Source organism: Egretta garzetta, unplaced genomic scaffold (assembly GCF_000687185.1).
Source record: "Egretta garzetta isolate BGI_Z169 unplaced genomic scaffold, ASM68718v1 scaffold326, whole genome shotgun sequence".
Lineage (NCBI taxonomy): Eukaryota > Metazoa > Chordata > Aves > Pelecaniformes > Ardeidae > Egretta > Egretta garzetta.
Window position 1 is genome coordinate 1,636,793 of NW_009260026.1, and position 16,348 is coordinate 1,653,140.

Genomic DNA, 16,348 nt, shown 5'->3' on the forward strand with positions numbered 1-16,348 from the left:
CGGAACTCGGTAGCGAGGAATAAAAACTGCCTGGGAGGAAGTTTGCTAAAGCTCCGATACGTTGCGGTCTTTAAAAGGCAAAACTCGTATTGCTGTGGGCTTCTTTAAAGTTCACAACTTTTTTTTTTTTTTTTTTTTTTCCCAGTGCCGTTCCTTAGCTTAAGCATCCGACAGCCAAAACTTTTTACAACCAGTTGAAAACCCCAACCAGCCTGCTGTCATCCCAACCGCTCTGCCGGTCTGTTTCTGCGGCTGGAGACCCGCCTGAAGCACCGGAGGGTAAATCCTTACCCTTCTGACACACGGACCAAGACGCCTGCGACCCAGAAGCACAGCTTGCTTTGGGAGGTGCCAGCCTGTTGTGTTAGGATTTCCCACCTAAAGCATGGAAAACTGGAGGTGCCAAAAACGTCCCGAACCTTGCTGGAGGCGGCTGGTAGGAGAGGTCGGGCAGGATTCCAGAGCACAGCCTCATAGTTGTTCACTCTCACATCGAAAGCTGAACAAACCCAACAAGCTGCTTCTCCCAGGCGAAAATATGTATTGAGAGGGAAGAGCAGAGGGGCGATGTGCTTTGTGCCTCTGGGTGCCAGGGCTTCAGCCTGAGCAGGCATGGCTGTTCCAGTGCCACAGACTGGTGATCTGGACTAAGGCTTTTCGTCTGTGCGTAATGGCTTTGGGAGTAAGTGATGCTCCTGTGGGGCCAAGGGACGTTTCTGGATGGGAGGTGAGGGCTGCGGCTTCAGCACGGTGTTCACAAACCCGCCTTGGGTTGCACCTATCCTGGTGGGTGCTCTTGGCCAGGGGGAGGCCTGTGCTGTGTGATTTCATGCCACTGCCAGGTGGGGTCCTGTGGACCCTAGAGCCATCCTGGCAGAAACCCTCCAGTACCTTGTGCCAGGAGGGTGCCAGAGGCCCTCCCTGAGAGACTCCTGCCACCACAACAGCAAATATGAAGCCCTCCTGCTTCACTTCTGGCTGTGCTGGAGGAACTGCTCTTTGACTGCAGCCTCACGGGAAGGACTGGCAGCCTCGTAACAAGCCCAGAGCACGCAAAATATTCTTGCCAATGCTCTTGAGCACCAAGGTGCTTTTCAAAACATAAGAAAGAAGGGAACCTTAACTCTGTTTCCACTTTGCTGTGTGTTGCATCTTTCTTTGACTTGGGTCTTTGCTTATCTGGGAGATGCAAGGGAATGACTCGGGGGTGCACTCAGGGCTCTAGTGCCTGTAGCAGGGAGATAATATGTCTCACTAGAAGCAGAAACTGTGGCTGCAGCCGGAGAAGGAAGAGGTGGACTGGGAACCAGCTAGGACACCCCCACCATTCTGGACCTCTCCCTTTCCCTGTTTCAGCTGCCTGACGTGCCAGGCGGTAAGAAGGCACCAGCTTAGGGCCTCTGAGTGGTTCAGGAAACTTGCAGCAGGGGTCTTCCAAAAAGGCAGCTCTTTGCTTTTCCTCTGCTTTCTGCTTCACACCGCATCTCTCCCTTTTCTAATCTGCTCTCTCATACCACATCCACCTTCTGCCCTATGGGGTGGCTGCCTCCCACCTAAACTCAGCCTGCTTTGCGCAAACAGAAAAAAGGGGGTACAATGAACTGGCATCTTGCTGTTCCTGTGGCGTCTGCCTGGATGGGTGATACGGGCTCAGAGCGAGGAGCAGACCCTATAGAGTGCCCTGCTCTTGCTAGGTTTTAAGTCCTCATAAGAAAATCTTTAAGATTCCTCATTTAAGAAACCAGGAAACCCCCTAGAAGTAGCATTTTGCCCCTCAGTTCCCACACCTCTCGAAGGGTCCCGCTGGCAGGGACACCTAGCAGCAAACCCCGACATGGCAGAGGGCGAACCAGCTGCGCTGCTGGGAGCAGGGGGGCTTGGCTGGCCCCACTCGAGGATCATCCGAGCCATTGGGCCGAGAGGGAGCATCTGCGGAATGGGGCGCGTGGTAGCCCAAGGCACGGCAATGGGACAGGGCATGGGGGTGAAGTTTCAATGAAAGAGTGCTTCAGCAGCGAAGATGGAGGCTCTCAGGAGGGTTCTGAAGCAAGCTGGTAGCTCTTGTAATTGCAGCCGAAATTTAAAACATAATTAAGGTGCAATCTCAGCTCTGAAAAACTGTTCGCTTAATTAAAACAGAATTGAAGTCATTATTGTGGGGGGAAGCAGGCTTCCTCCCCACCCCCCATCTACAGTTCTAGCAATATCGTGAAAGTTATATCTAAAAAATTACTCTTTAAAAATACGCATACTCACTGATGAATTATACACATAATAAATATTTCACAGAATAAGATAAGACTCAGAGACATGTTCTTAATAATCACATCATATCAATCAGCTCCTGTACAGCAGAAGAGGAGACAGGCTTGTGGGCACAGCCTAGCTCAGCTTCAGCCCTGGCTGAGGAAGACTTCTGCCATCAGTGTCAGTGGGAACTATGCTGCCAGCTGCGCCAAGCCTTTAGCTTCAAGTAGGGAGTTTGGCCTTTGGGAAGTAGAAGTGTTGCAGAGATCACACGGGGGGGTGGGGGCGGTGGAAATCTGCACAGTCCGCTTGCCCTAGGTGAGGAGGTATTTGCTTGGGACTAGAAAGGATCCCTTAACCTCACTTCCTATGTTTGCATTATATTTTTCATGTTATTTTTGGACAGGGTGCATTAATGTGTGACTCTGTGGTCCCTGAATAACCTGTATGTCCCCTGGCAAAGAAAACATTCCTGCCCTTGCTCTAGCTTATGCCTGAGTTGCAGGAAATTCTTCGAGGAAACATCTCCCGGCACCATGCTCCAAACACAATTGCTGTTATCTGCAGCGGAGTGGCTGAGAACATTTTAGGGTCGTGACTTCTGCATTTGAAGCGAAGGCTATTAGCAGTGTGCCTGTGCCACAGGCCATCGTGCTGTCCTGCGCAATGCAGACGATGGAAGGGAAGTAATCTCAGTCTAAGGTCGGGATGACGAGGGAATTAGTTCTGTCTGGTCTTAAATACACCTTTAGAAAGTCCCCAGGCACATGAGTTGCTTTCAAATGAAATCTGAGAGTCTGTAGAGATTACTTGTGCTGTAGAGGGGAAGTTCTAATATTTTTACCCAGTCCTCTTGTGCAAATTTTGGGGTAAAAGATGGAACATATAAATTTTTACACTGTCTCCAGTGCTCCCTCATACCTGCAGCAGCTATTTCATTTTCTTAGGTAATAAAGTGAGGGACCTATCTGAGGGAAATGCAGGACAAAAAAACTAGTGGAGGCAAACTGGCCTGGCTTCATTTGGGTCAAGAGAAATGCAGTGAAATATGCCTGGCCCAGATCTCCCTTGAGGTCTGTAATGCAGAACAGCAATGACATTTCTCCCATAGTAACAGGTACCGTTTCCTTCCTCCCATCACGTACAGAGAGAGAGGAGCATCTGTTCATTACTTATGCAAGTCAATCCTACATGGTGCTTTAGGGTGTAAAGTGATCTCTGCAGAAAATCCATCCCTACGGGCACCACTATCACGGAATAAGATGTATTATGGCTGATTTATTTTTTTAATCCAATGAAGCTTAAGTATTAGCTACTCATTTCTTAGGAAGTAATAAGAAACCAACTATCTAGCAGAAATAACTCATGGATGGCAAAAGGAAGATGGATTGGTACAGTTTTAAATACATCATTTAAATACGTGATATGACTTGCAGAGACATATTTAGATAGTGCAAGGACATGCATGAAATTTAAGCTTGGTTAATAGGAAGAGCTAGGTACCTCTGCAGAGCAATTCAGATGGTGCAGGCAGGACAGTAAACGTGGATGTGCTCAGAACCAGTCAGTGAGAAACACCAGGAGCAAGAACTTAGCAGAATTTGTTTTCTGATTATGGTCTTGTTTCCCTTCATGGAGAAATCAAGAGTTACACAGCAGCTTAAGGAGCCCAGTAGATGCTGGCTGACTACTTTCATTACGGATTCCCCCACTTGCTTTCTGGGTGACTTTAGAGGAAAAAATGACCATTTCATGCCTCAATTTTCCTGTGTGCAATAAAAGGATATCAGCATTTCACGTTCCCTTTAAAGTGGTCTGAAACAGAGATTAGACATCCTACACTGAACAACAAGAAGAGTCATTCTTGTTTGATGTGTCTTGAAATGAGTATGGCAAAATACAGCTCTGAAACTATCGGCCCTTAGATTTAGTATTAAAAAGCACCTCGATTGATCCGTCTTATCTGCAAATGCTACTCACAAAACCAGGTAAATGTGAACAATTGGAGGGAAAGCAGATTGGCAGAGTGAAGCAGCCCTTGCTCAACCAGCACATTTCAGTACATTATTCTTGGCTCTGGCTCCAGCTATTTTCAACAGCACTAAACATTCATTAGATTGAATCAAATGAACCACATTCTTTAAAAATAGCCAGAGCCTTGTCGTGCCAGTTGGAAAAAACAACAACTTTATTGGGTATTAAAACAGATCAAATAAATTAAAAATAAATAAATAAATAGAGTCATATTCCCTCCTGGCGCAAGGGAGCACAACTCCAAGGAGAGGTTTTTGGCTCCTCAGTTCAGCACAGTGGTAGGTAAAAAAAGAACATTCTCAACTAGCTAAAACAAACAAATTAAGAAGAATTACAGACAGTCCAGCACAAACTCCACGCTGAACTGTAATGTAGGCATATGTTCAGCAAATGTTAGAATATATCATTCCTGATCCCTCTGCTGTAAACATCGGCATGGGAAGGGTTTACGGCAACTTAGAAGAGTTGCCACAACCAAACAGCATCCTGGCCCACCAACCCTACTGTACAGCCTTAAAGGCCACAGCCAGACCCGTCTGCTCTGCCAAGATGGACCTCGCCTTTATGTCCTGCACAACCCATCTCTCCCAAACATCAGAAGTCCCCTACTGACACTAGCCTAACTTTCTTTCCTAATTTACAAGCCATCTTTTTTCCTTTCTTTGCATCCTATGAAAAAAAAAAGAATTTGCTTGGAGACTTATCCCCCAAAGTATCTTAAAAAAGATCATCAAATAAACAGCACGAGGTGGATGGCTGTAGAGCAGATTGCAGAATAAGATACGTACACTTGCTTTCATGTGATTCAGTCTGTTTCGAGGGAACTTAGAGTTGCTCCCAAGATAGTCACGTAGCTATAGTAAGCTAGGAGAGTTTCACCCGCTCTTGGGAGCAGAACAGACCTGCAGAACAAGTGCCCCTTCAACCTCCAGCCTAACTTTGCCTCTCAGGTATCTCAGAACAGATTCCTACATTGTCCAGTTCCTCTGGTTTCCTGGGCACAGGACCAATTCCACTATATATATAGGCTTCTTCCTAAGCAGTAACCGTTTTCTAACAGTGAGTTGCTTAAGAAAACAGTTAGAAGCTGGCATACAGTCCTGCCCCGCTGCCTTTCTCCAAGACCTCAGCGCAGGTTCATCTGCCCCTGGTCTGGCTCTACTGGCTTCAGCAAGGTCTTGCATGAGCAGAGAGGACTTGTCCGACCCACCAGCAGGACCACCAGGTGAGTTACACTCAGATGGGGCTGCAGCAAAGAGCCTCACCTCACAAACTAGTTTAATATAAGAGGCCCAGTAAGTGGAGCCATGCACCACGTTATGTTAGTACGGTACTAATCGGTTGCTGGAGAGCTATGCTGGATGGTGGACACATCCTGAACAAGCTACTGGTCAGAATAAAACCCTCAACCCTTCAGCAAAAAAGAGTGAAATAAAAATTTAAAGCAGGTTTTGTGTTCATTTTCTGGAGCTCTTATCTCCATTAGAGCAGAGACATATCTTTGGGAGTTACTGCAATACCCAATGATGGAAGACCCAAAGCATTAAAGTGCTGCCTTTTGGATGTGTTTTGGCTCCTGTCTTACTGTGTTGGGCCTCAGTGGGGAAATCATGGGCCTATCTCAGCCCATCACGGTCTGCTTTCCAAGACAAACAGGAGCCTCACCCACCTGTGCATGACAAAGGTGAGTTGTTGTTTTAGCAACTACAGACAAACAGTGGAACAAAAGTATTCCCGACCTGCCTGTCTCAACTTGCCTGAGGTTGTTCTATTGGGATGGTAGAAACCACAGCTAATTTTCTCAGCATTTCTCCTCCCTTAGAGTAAGCTGTTATGCGTTTTGTTTGGGTTTGGTTTTTTTTTAATGTAAGAGCATTCAGACTATTTTCCTGAGATTTTTTGCGAAAAAAATTGCAAGTTCTGTTCATCACCTATCCCCAACCACTATTATGGTTCAAGGCAAGCTAAAAGAAAAATTAAAAAACTGGCACACACCATTTGCTAGTTAGAGAGAAAATTTTCTCTGTTTGGCCAGTCTGGAGGAACTGGACTGGAATTAAAATAAAATTCAATGTCAATATTGTAAAAGCCTGCCTTTATTTGGGCCAAATTATTGCATTAACTGTATTTTCCACTTTCCTTTTTTTTCTAGGGTAGAAAGAGAATGCAGAGGAGTTCTTACCAGGCAATGTTTAGGATGGCAAAGCTTTCTGATTTACAATACCAGATCTAAGACAAGCATAAAAGAATCTGTAAAGCTGCCATTGAAACTTATAGCAAGTATAAATAACAAGGGCACACGTAACAGGCAGCCTGCTGTGTGGAGAATTAAAAAAAAAAATAGTTTTTAAGCTATTTTTATTAGCTGGTGGAATGACTGGCTAGAAAACAATCCCTCTGCTTTTATCAGTCTGGAGCACCTCTGCCCGCTTTCATTCTTTAGTGTCCACAGCCCAGCAATGATGGCATTTTTCGGGTGCTAGCTCTCTGACAGGCAGGATTTCTGCTGATGTCCCGTACAGAAATGCTGCTCCTGGGAACGCCAGTGAGCGATTGCTAGTCTAGCACCAAATACTCTAGAAATCCCCCTTCTGCTTGGTACCATTAGGCATCACTGAAAGCTGGACTTCCACACAGTGGCATCTCCAGTCACCACAAGACAGAAAAAACTGTTGTCTTTCTGTGCGAGGGACAAGTACACGACGTCATGGAGTACTTTTTAATTCCTATGTTCAGCCGACCTCTCGGTATGTAACAGCTCCACATTACATGATAGTTCCATGAGCACTTTGAGTTGTCAAGAGCCAACAGCCCTGCCAAAACCCTTTGTTGCCTTTTCTGTCTCTCCCAGGTGCCTGCTCCTTCCTGCCGCTTCCCCTGTGCCAACAGAAATGTTTGTGCAGCCTCACAGTGAATCTGATCTGCAAACGGATCCAGGTTAAATTTAACCTAGGGTGGAAAAAAGGTTCATTTTAGCCCAGATCGGTTCCTTGATCTGCCTTGGTTGTCCTGTCATTATTGTTCAGACTTTGGTACAAAAGCCTCGAGGTATATGACTGTTGCATCACCTCTACCGTTGTACCATGTCCCAGTCTCAGTGATCACCCACTGTGGTAGATCCTGGCTGCTCAGTTAGGCAATGGGTCACATATCTGATACTCAAAGAGGTTCAACCTCCCTGTGTGAGACAAAATGGGTACTTCCATCTGACCGACGATCTTTTGCTCAGCAGAGAGACGCACCAGCCCCCAGTGCTGATGAGATCAGGCCCATCTCTGTTGTGCCTGCATGTCCCGTAGCATGTTTTATGATGGCAATCAGTGAGCTGATGGGGAGCGGAATGTGCATTTTTGCATGTTTACATGCAAAAAGACACATCTTCGAAACAAGGAAAAGCTGTAGCAGATTGAACATTGCAGAACGGTACAGCTCCCAGGTGAAGGCTACATACAAAGCAGTTGTCCTGTGGAGCAGCACTCTGTGTGCACAGCACAACTACAGCAGATTTGTCTGAACAGATGTGCATGGCCATGAAGACTACTGGGGTGTAAAGCCTGAACTACCTTTCCCTGCCATCCATGCACAACCCTTTTTTTTTTTACTAAGCTTTTTCACGGGTTAGAATAGCCAGTCTGTGCAGCAAGAGCACCCTGATTCCTTCATACTGCATGAAACTGAACTTGATTTTTGCAGTCAGTGGAAAGAAAAATGTACTTATTTCATCGAGTAGGAGTCCTGCAGAGTTAATAAATTCTTCAGTGCTTTTCTGAAGGATGCCATTTGGTTCTTAAGGCCAGAATCTGTTCTCTGATACCTAAATGCAATTCCCATAGATTTCCAAGGAAATTGGGTATATATTCCTTGGCAAAATGCAGCTATTAACTTAAAATTCTGAAGATACATGAAATCTGCAGAGAAAAAAAAGAGCTGGGTATAGTCTGGAAGGAGCAAAACTGAAATGTATGAAGACCTAAAAATAATTTTTCAAAGCCTATCTTGAGTTGAAAGATTTCAGTGTTCCTCCCCAGTCTAGAAAACAGAAAAAATGCCCTTGAAATATGAACACTGAGTGCTACTATTTAACTTGAAATCTCTTTGGCTTGCAAAAGCCAAAAATAAAAACCTGTAGCTTGGCATCAGGCAGTTTAATGTTATTGGTGAGAAACATGGGACCTTAGGTTCACTTCATGACAACAGGAGCCACCAACACACACGAGCTCCAAATTGCCTTGCTTAAGAGACGAAGTCAGGGCTGCTCTGTTACGTGAAGCGTTGGATCGTGTATTACTGTTGTTTCTGTTGGAAGGCTCACCTTCAGGGAGACTGGAGGCCATCCCAACCTTTCCTGCAATATGCAAGCAATTATCTCTCTCTATTTTTACATATTTAATACAAATTTAATTTGTATTTTGCAAACTCTAGAAAGAAGAAAAATTACTTATTTCACTGCATTACCATTCTGCAGAAGCAATAATTATTCAGTGTGTTTGTGAAGAAAACATGATACATGCGTAAAATGGTGCCCTTTAATAAATGCTCAGGACAACCAAAGACAAGAATGGTTTGATCTCTTTTAATAAAAAAGGGAACTGTTCTTTAGCTTTCTGAATGGAGAGAGACTTGTTTAAAAAGATTTAAGGAAAATCTAGTCCAAATATGGACTCTGCCTTAAAGAAAAGAAATCTTAAATTCTGGAGTTAAAGGCAACATTTGTAAGAAGAGATAACTTCTTTTATGAGACCAGTTAATATGAATGGAAAAAAATACACTGGCGTTTATGTAAATAACCTCTTGCCCTAAACTTTTAGACCATCATAGTGACAATAACATTAACTCCGCTTTCTAGAATTTGGGACTAATCTGAACTAAACAAAGTTGACATTGGTTCAGGCTCTTTTGCACAATGTGTAATCTGGGAATAACTGCTCTGACAAAATGCTTGCGTAAATGACAGGAAAATCAGGCTTCTTGTGTCAGGATCAATATATCAAAGCTGTGCAGTGTGCTGAAGCAGATATACAGAAACATAATCCCAATTACTTGAAATACATTATTTAATACATATGTGCTTTGCATTGCAGTTTGCCTATCTCTGGCTCAGACTGGTCAGGGAAATGGGATTTTTAGCAGAGCTAGTTCACTTCAAAATATACTCATAAAATATTTGTTTAAGATTAGCAACGGCAGGACCAGCCCAGCACTGTACAGGCCTTGCAGGGTGGAAATTCTGCATTTAGGATTAGTCCCTTTAACTGCCTGGAAGCTGAAAGAGTGAGGAGGCAACATTTTGGGAAAGCCAAAGACTTCAATCATTAGTATTTGTGTTACTGCAATTCTTGCAAGTACCAGTTAGGTACCAAAGGCTCAACCTTTGTGATGATGCCATTAAAAAGTACATCCACAGTCTGACATTAAGTTAGCAGGGATCTCAGGCATGAACCCAGAACCAGCAGTCTATTTTTCCTTCATGCTTAAACTTGAAACATTTCAGGGAAAAGGATCAGACAGAAAGTTACAGCATATTCAGCAAGGCAGAAAACCACGAGGAACATAATAATGAATGGTGGCTCATTGAAGGTGGTTGCACAGCAGAAAGCCCAGGCAAACAACCCAGATCCCACTCTTTCCCCTGCAGTCCAAGATGGATTACGGACCAATGTCCATCTGTGAATCTGCTAAATTTAGTCTGGCCTCTGAGGAAATGCAAGACGCAAGCCATCCACATGCTCCCGTCGCTCTTGCAGGATGACCTTCCTCTGAGCTCGATGGGCCAAGCGCTAGAGAACAACTCCCCCCTTCCCACCACACTACATGTATTTCAAGTCACACGACTAAATACAGAGGAAATAGATTTTACTCAAGGAGCTATTTTTATACCCTTCCTCCAGGCTGCTTGTTTTTCACTAGTGGGGCAGAGGCGTGGAGATGTTATGGCTGCTGGCTTCTGCTCAGAGCTCGCATAAAACCTCATGCTACAAACTGAACTCTCTACTCCGCCTGCTTGCTCCGTCTGCAATGCACCGAGGTACCACAGCTCCAAGAAGGAGAAGAACCAGAAGGCATCTATAAGGTTCCTATGCAGCTGATAAAAAGAAACAGGCATTATATTCAGACCATTTTCAGTAGGTGCCTCCCCTGGATAACTGTGCAGAGACCCCTGGATAATTCCTGACCTGCCCTGGTCTCTTGAACCTCAGCACCACAGCAGGAGCCCAAGTCCTTTCTCAGTACAACCATCATTGCTCAGACCCAGTCAGCACTTTTTGGGGAGTCCCTTCAATGGCCCCTCTCTCTTCTCTGAACCTGCTAACTCAAGGGAAGGCTGAGCTCAGCCATTTTGTGAAAGGACATGTGCTGGGATCACTGGGAGAGCTGGGGGCTAGGCAGGACAGGCCTTTCCTGGATTAGGGACCTTTGCATGGAAGATGCCTCTGGTCTTCCCCAGGCCATATGGGATGCTGCACAGTCCACATTACTCCAGGAACCCACCTCACTTAATGAATTAGAAGTATAGTATTTACTCAGTAGAACTGTCTTTGGCCTTTGTGATGTCTCAATAGTTGGGACATCAGTATGTGAGCAATAAATATTAAAGTCTCCTTTTCCAGCATGTCTTTGAAGACAAGTTGGGAAAATAGGACCAGTGCAGCCTTGTTTGTCCAGGTTTGCACAGCCAAAGTCCTCTCAGACATCATCTCAGATGGTTCATGGAGTCAGGAGAGGGCTGTGGCCACCCACCCACCCCTCACCTGAGCAGCTGGGTCCTGTCAGTGGGGACTGGCTGGGACCTCCCCTTTGTCTGTGAGTGAGCAGCAGCCGAGGAGGGAAGTTCTTCCTCCTCTGTGGGACAGGGAAAGTGGTGCTCTGGGGCTTATCAACACCTGCATTGAGGAGCACAACCCTGTCCCATTGCATGGAGCTCTGAATATCAAGGTTGGCTTAACCTGGCCCCAGGAACCATGGGCTGACCCTAGGAAAGAAGGCTAGGAAAGCAGGCAGGAGAGCCAGGAGGGCATGGAGAATTTATGACCCTGGTCTTCCACAGAAGCTGTGGGAGGAAATGTGGTCCTGAGCCTAACACAGAGAGGGACTCTGCCTTACATATTCTTTTTCCCTGTGTGGAAGCATGGAAATGCCTTCTAATGATGACTTGACCAGCAAACGTCAGCAGGACGCGAGTCTTAGAGAAACATCAAAGAGTTGGGAGAATGCATGGCTATGTCTTGGCGACTCAATTCTCCTTCTTCTGCCTCATTTTAAAATTTTTAGCCAGATCTCCCTGAGTGTTGGTTTCAACACCTCAGACAGACAGAAACAAGAGAAGTGAAGAGAGGAAACAGATCCAGGGAGGCCATAAGAGAAAGTCTGTTTAGAGCTGCATTCCCTCTCTACCTTCCTCGCACTGCCTCCAGCTCTAGTCCTCACCAGGAAGACCCAGTCCGCCCAGCCAGCTGCTCCACCGTCTCTCCACAAAACAGAAGCACTGCAATAAGTCAGTCTACCCTTCTCCAAAAACTGCCTCTCCAACAAGCCCACAAGCATATCTAAAGGAAACAAATGACCCTTTATCTTGAGAGAGAAAATTCTTCATTTTGGAAACAGCCATCTCATGAGCACCACTCTGCACAGTGCTGCTGCTTAGCAGCGATACACGATGGTTGTCACTTCCTTCCGCAGAGACTAGCATTTAACCCTGCTGAAATGTGAATGTTTCGCTCCTCTTACAGATCCACACAGAGTTTGGAAACATCCTGCACTACATTTTCGCTGATGCTTTCCCATGTGACCATTGTTAGGGTGTTTATGCCAGTTTTCCCCTCTTTTTTTTTAGCTGGCCTTGACTAATCTGATGCTAAAACCAGAATGATTTATTATCTCGATAGGCAGCAATTATATCCCATATTCAGTTACAGCCTGGGATGCTGGTGCCAGTATGTTAATGATGAGATACAGGTGATCAATACGATGATATCTGCTACCAGGAAATGCTATTCTCTGAAAGCCTCCCAGCCAAATTAAGCAAAGGTCCCAAAGGTGCTGTAAGCTACGCATTAGAAAAATGAGCATGAGTTGCACAATAATAAAGCTGTCAGGGACTGTAATGCCAGGAGGAATCTTTAGCTCAGGTGCCCTGACCTTTATGCAATATCAGCTACTGAATTTTGCCCAGTTTTATCCTGTGCTCTCCCTGTTTGCTGTACTCTCCAAGTTGCTCCAGGTACACACGTAGTGAGTGTGACCTATGAAAACGACGGAAGAAGCAGCAGAAAAAGCAGGTAGACGGGTCCCACATTAATAAAGGGGATCAGGCCCAACAAACGGCAGCATATTGAAACATTACAGCATCAATGGTCTAATCCTGATCGGATCATTTGTGGTGGCAGTATGTATGGATTACTGCACCGTGTGTACCACTGCTGAGTTTCCCCCCAGTTTCTCTGCCAGACCAGATGCTGAACCCTTTGGCATTCTTGATAAACTCAGTTGGGCACAGCATTTTAAACTCCCTCCCTTTTTTTATTCTTTTTCAGTGAAAAACCAGCACAGCACCGTACAGCGAAACTCGAGGTTAAGCTTACAGGGGACTAGGTGGATAAAATTTTACCCCCTGTCAGAGGGGAAGCAAAGGCAAAGTAAACAAGAAAATTTGCAGGCCTTCTCTCTTTTAAACAAAGACTCCTGTGTTTAAAATAATAAAAATCCACTGTACAAAAGCAAAGCAACTTCCCCCAAAATAGCCTTTCCTGTTTTATCAAAGCATTCATCAAAATTGTATTTCTCCACAAAAATAAAGTTCCAGGTAGAGCACTGGAGGCCTTTTGCTTTGATTAGATAACAGAGCAGCTGAAGCAATAAGTGTAATTGACTTCACTGGTACTTGATATGTCCAAAACACGTCCACATGGCTGAATCTAGCTTTAAATATCCAGAGATGCCATACTGAAAATAAAAATAATGAAATAGAAAAACAAAGTCAGAGAAATATGGGTATTCACAAGCCATCAGAACATGGCTCCAACAGCCTGCATACTGTCTGCATCCATGACTTGTAGCTGCTGTGACTTATCATGGAGCACAAGTATTTGCCATGCTTGGTCAGGCTGTGCCTAGCTTATCTGGTTACTCAGGTGGTGCTTGGACTGACGCTGCCCCTAGGGCTTGACTATGCATGGATTTGTCAGTTTAGTTATGTCTTCTTGATGTACTGATGTATCCAACAGGTAAAACCCCTGGTAGAGCTACAGGTACAGTGATATGACTGTCCCTACAAAGGTATTGCTCATCCTTCCAGGTTTGACTTGGCCTACCTCTTAGAAACAACAAAAGTCACACCTCGTCACTCATATTGCCAACTTTTGCTAAATATTTGTTCTTCTTTTATTATTTTTGAGATAATGGAGTCCAGAAGAAGGTGTAAGCATGGACCACACCAAGGATGGACACTTTATGGGTATCTGAGTTCTTCCACTATCAAGTAGGAGAAAGCACAGAGGCCTGGGATCAAAGGACTACTACTAGTAGGTAGGGGAACGAGGCACCACCAGCCCTCCAGCACCAGGGCAGACATTACCAACTGAGTTAGAAAGGAGCTATATGGTGGGGAGAGGCTGCAAAGGGCTGTGAAAGTGAAAACAAACAGCCATCGTTTGATGAGAGAGAGGAGGGAGAGACAGTGGAGAAAAAACAAGGGAAAGGGTGACCTGATTGAAACCGCAAAGTAGTTTTGAGTTCTTTCATCTTTCTGTTTCCATTCCTTTCACAACTGCATGGAGCCACGCTTGTGTATTGAGGTAGAGCAGCAGTCCCAAGCTGGGCCCCGGCAGCCCTCGGTACCAGTCCGTAGAGAGCTGCTGCATCACACCATGCTGGTTAGCCAACTTGTTTCCAGCTGCTCTATCAGAATTCAAAAGGAGTGAAAATGCAGCAAAACCTTTCCTGATGTGATTTTTCTACGTAAGCCATGTCCTGAACTCGTAACAAGGATGCCATGAGGCACTAAATGCCAGCAGGAGGGGTCCGCGTGACCTCTCTTGAAAGGCAGCCTATACTATGAAACTTTGACTCTGAACACCCTTGTTGGAATGTTATTAGGAACAGAGGTGAGGGTTTGTTTTTTTATTTAAATACCACATATTTATATTGACAATGGGAGCCTGAACATTGTTTGTTTAATAGAAACCCCATGACCTGTTTATGTGCCAGTTAAATTAACTGTGTTACCTAATGAAATGTTTCCTTCAGTTCAGAGCCTTACAAACATTTTAATCGACTGCTCTTAATTAAGACTTTCAAAACCAAAAACAATTTCTCAGCCTCTACAAGGACAACTGGAGGTTTAATGCAGTGCACTAAAACTTCTGAATTGTCCTCACACAGCTCCCCCGGGACATCAGGAATCATTACCATCGAATACGTTTCGCAACAGAGATTGTTTAAAACACAACAGAGAAAGTGCATGAGCCAATGCAGATTGCAATTTAATACTCAACAGGAACAGGGACACAATAAAAGCAGCCTAAACTCTTTTCCCCCACTAAAATCCAAGATATTCTTAAAAACAGAGACGTGGGGAGAAACAATTATGCTTTTCCCTCCATGGATCACTCTTCTGAAATCAGAGACTGGAGGAAAGAGACTTCCAGCACCAACAAGAGCCGGATTAGCCTTGCTGGCTTTGCACACTAATCCATTAAATGATCTGCTCTTTCCCACAAGGAGCGGTCACAAAAACGCAGGTCTCAGCATGACCTTTTTTTCATTGATACCATTCTTCTTCTCACCAGCCTCGTTAAATCCTTATTCTGCTTCCTTCTTTCACAGCCCAGCCTGTCATCGCACCTACCAGCCACAGGCTCTCTCTGGCTGTAGGATGCAGGAGGTGACCCCTAAATGTACAAGCTGTCACCTGAGCAGCACTCGAAACTCCTGTCCTTCCTGCCCAAAGTCTGCTGCTCTTCCAGCTGATGCACCATGGCCAACGTAACCCAGCTGGGAAGCGCAGGCAAGATGGTCACCCTGCTAACATCCACCTTGAGAGACCTATGTGCCCTCTTCAGTTGGAAGAGACCCAGATATTTCTCAGTATGCTCTGTTACAGGGACCCACCACTGCCACCAAAGCCCTGCTGTTAAGTGGCCATCTGCCCGCACAGCAGGATGTTTGCATAGCATCTTAAAAAAATATATTCCTCATCTCCTCCAGAGATATGTACCAGACACAAGCATCCTGCAGGCAGGATCTGGTTTGGGGCCCTGAACGGGACCCCTTCGCATATCATCAGTCCAAAACAAGTGCCATAACCCCCCCACCCCTTTTTTTTTTTTAATGCTTTCTTTTTCCTTTGGTGATGGAGGTTGCTTAAAATTACTGCAAGAACTAGCCTTTGTTACTCTTTGAATTACACTGTGACTTTTATGGTACAAGAAAAATGCTCGGTGAGGGGTCGTGAGACCGATTTCATCTAAATATTTCATGGGCCAAATCCAAATTTGGAATCACTCAGTCAAAGCTAACAGGCTGATACCAGGAATATGCTTGTGGCAGTACTTAATGAATATTGGCTAGGTCATTAAACCTCTATCCATGTGGATTTCTCTCTTATTTTGAAGTTTGTAGCTCTCTTATACCTTAGACCTCAATTATGTGGTAAAAGAGACAGGAATAAAAGTCACAGTTTTCCTGTAATTAGCCATGTGGGATAGTTCAAAGAGAGCTTCATTCCCAGTGTCACAGGTCTTTCTTTTTCCTTCTTAGGAATGCTAGTCATTAAAAAAAAAAAAATCCCACAAATTATCAAGTACAGTAACAGAGACCGAGTTCCCTCATTTACTCAATCATCTGTAAATCCCTTGCAAAAGGTGAATCCCAGAAACCTGTTTGCCTTTTTACAGAGGGTAATTGCAAACACTGTCAGATTATCAGAAAGGAAGGACAGGCAGGACTGTACTTGGGCTCTGAGCTGTAGTCAGGTCATGAAAAAGTCAAATGTGTAGTCTCCAAAGGAACACAGCCAGCAGTCAGATGGAAGGCTGGGAGACCAGTCCTTAAAGTCTCTGTACTTTTACTG

General features: G+C 44.9%; 1 protein-coding gene and 1 long non-coding RNA gene across 2 annotated transcripts in view; one reads left to right on the top strand and one right to left on the bottom strand.

Moving 5' to 3' along the window:
* KALRN (kalirin RhoGEF kinase) overlaps window positions 1-16,348 on the bottom strand; it is a 363,097-nt gene that overhangs the window by 79,566 nt on the left and 267,183 nt on the right. The window lies entirely within an intron of this gene.
* LOC118452506 lies at window positions 84-8,863 on the top strand. Its single transcript, XR_004842287.1, has 3 exons — window positions 84-5,965; window positions 6,434-7,028; window positions 7,133-8,863. It is a non-coding gene; the product is annotated as an uncharacterized LOC118452506 (long non-coding RNA).